The following is a 2,726-nucleotide window of genomic DNA, read 5'->3' as shown; positions in this document are numbered from 1 at the left end:
GGGTGCAGGGGTGAGGGGTGAGGGGGGTGCAGAGGGCACGGGGAGTGTGGGGGGTGCAGGGGTGAGGGGGGTGCAGAGGGCACGGGGAGTGTGGGGGTGCAGGGGTGAGGGGGGTGGGGGTGCAGAGGGCACGGGGAGTACATGGGGGTGGAGGGATGTGGGGTGAGGGGGGTGCAGAGGGCACGGGGAGTGTGGGGGGTGCAGGGGTGAGGGGGTGCAGAGGGCACGGGGAGTGTGGGGGTGCAGGGGTGAGGGGGTGGGGGTGCAGAGGGCACGGGGAGTGTGGGGGTGCAGGGGTGAGGGGGTGGGGGTGCAGAGGGCACGGGGAGTGTGGGGGTGCAGGGGTGAGGGGGGTGGGGGTGCAGAGGGCACGGGGAGTCTGGGGGGTGCAGGGGTGAGGGGGGGTGCAGAGGGCATGGGGAGTGTGGGGGTGCAGGGGTGAGGGGGGTGGGGGTGCAGAGGGCACGGGGAGTCTGGGGGGTGCAGGGGTGCAGGGGTGAGGGGGGGTGCAGAGGGCACGGGGAGTGTGGGGGTGCAGGGGTGAGGGGGGTGGGGGTGCAGAGGGCACGGGGAGTGTGGGGGGTGCAGGGGTGAGGGGGGTGCAGAGGGCACGGGGAGTGTGGGGGGTGCAGGGGTGAGGGGGGTGGGGGTGCAGAGGGCACGGGGAGTGTGGGGGGAGCAGGGGTGAGGGGGGTGCAGAGGGCACGGGGAGTGTGGGGGTGCAGGGGTGAGGGGTGAGGGGGGTGCAGAGGGCACGGGGAGTGTGGGGGGTGCAGGGGTGAGGGGGGTGCAGAGGGCACGGGGAGTGTGGGGGTGCAGGGGTGAGGGGGTGGGGGTGCAGAGGGCACGGGGAGTGTGGGGGTGCAGGGGTGAGGGGGGTGGGGGTGCAGAGGGCACGGGGAGTACATGGGGGTGGAGGGATGTGGGGTGAGGGGGGTGCAGAGGGCACGGGGAGTGTGGGGGGTGCAGGGGTGAGGGGGGTGCAGAGGGCACGGGGAGTGTGGGGGTGCAGGGGTGAGGGGGTGGGGGTGCAGAGGGCACGGGGAGTGTGGGGGTGCAGGGGTGAGGGGGTGGGGGTGCAGAGGGCACGGGGAGTGTGGGGGGTGCAGGGGTGAGGGGGGTGGGGGTGCAGAGGGCACGGGGAGTACATGGGGGTGGAGGGATGTGGGGTGAGGGGGGTGGGGGTGCAGAGGGCACGGGGAGTGTGGGGGGTGCAGGGGTGAGGGGGGTGGGGGTGCAGAGGGCACGGGGAGTACATGGGGGTGGAGGGATGTGGGGTGAGGGGGGTGCAGAGGGCACGGGGAGTGTGTGAGGGGGTGCAGAGGTGAGGGGGGTGGGGGTGGAGGGCACGGGGAGTGTGGGGGGTGCAGGGGTGAGGGGGGTGGGGGTGCAGAGGGCACGGGGAGTGTGGGGGTGCAGGGGTGAGGGGGGTGGGGGTGCAGAGGGCACGGGGAGTGTGGGGGGTGCAGGGGTGAGGGGGGTGCAGAGGGCACGGGGAGTGTGGGGGGTGCAGGGGTGAGGGGGTGGGGGTGCAGAGGGCACGGGGAGTACATGGGGGTGGAGGGATGTGGGGTGAGGGGGGTGGGGGTGCAGAGGGCACGGGGAGTGTGGGGGGTGCAGGGGTGAGGGGGGGTGGGGGTGCAGAGGGCACGGGGAGTGTGGGGGTGCAGGGGTGAGGGGGTGGGGGTGCAGAGGGCACGGGGAGTACATGGGGGTGGAGGGATGTGGGGTGAGGGGGGTGCAGGGGGTGCGGGGAGGGCACGGGGAGCACATGGGGGCGCTCGGCCAGTCAGAGGCCTGCGGGGGACACCGTACACTCAGGGCCGCGGCCGCCGCCCCACCCGAACCCGGGGGGGTCGAGTCAGTCGAGCCCCTTCCGGCTCGGCCGCAGCCGCACTTCGCCCCTCAGCTCAACCGCCGCCGCCGGTCCGACTCCCGCGCCCTGCGCACGCGCAACGGTGGCGCGAGGAGCCAACCGCCAGTGGCGCGCGGAGCGGGGGGGCCGCTGCGGAGACCCCGGGTGGGCGCGTGCGGCGGCGGCGGCGGCGGGGCTCGCGCGCCGAAGCCAGGCTGCAAGAGCCAGTGGGCGCGGGCGTGCCCCCTGGGCAGAGGGGCTGCCGGTGTGGGGAAATACCCCTTTGTTGGTGGTGTGAGCCTTACGGCACGTTATTGTTTAGGTGCCCAGCGGCCTTTGTTGCTGTGTATTTGAGTCTGCCAGGAAAATAAAGAACCAAAACCTGTAAACACCGGGAAGTGTGTGTGTGTGTGTGTGTGTGTGTGTTATGCCATATGTATAATACCCACACGCAGCTGGAGACATGGACAAACGTACCTCCCCTGGCTCGATGGGTAAACACGAGTAAGCCACTTCTCTTCCTGCCTTCGCTTCCCCAGCCCTACAATCAGCCAGTACCTAACCTCCCTTGTAAAGCACTTTGAGATCCCGAGGAAAGGGGCGATATTAGTGCAAAGTGCTATTGTTAATTCGTATTCTATTTATTATCAAGAGCTTTTTGCGGGCTCAGGCCCCGATCCTGCAATCGCTGGCACACATGCTTAACTTTAGCCACAGGACGGTAGGAAACTGGTTTTTTTTTTTTTGTGGCAATATGTTTGGTTAGGCTGCCTTGGGTTTTGAAACTATCTTTAAAAGAAAAACAAACAGAGTACATCACTGACAACATTTAACACAAAAAGAACAGGAGGACTTGTGGCACCTTAGAGAC

Source organism: Lepidochelys kempii, chromosome 13 (genome assembly GCF_965140285.1).
Source record: "Lepidochelys kempii isolate rLepKem1 chromosome 13, rLepKem1.hap1, whole genome shotgun sequence".
Taxonomy (NCBI): domain Eukaryota; kingdom Metazoa; phylum Chordata; order Testudines; family Cheloniidae; genus Lepidochelys; species Lepidochelys kempii.
The sequence above is the reverse complement of the archived record's forward strand: the minus strand, read 5'-3'. Positions refer to the sequence as shown.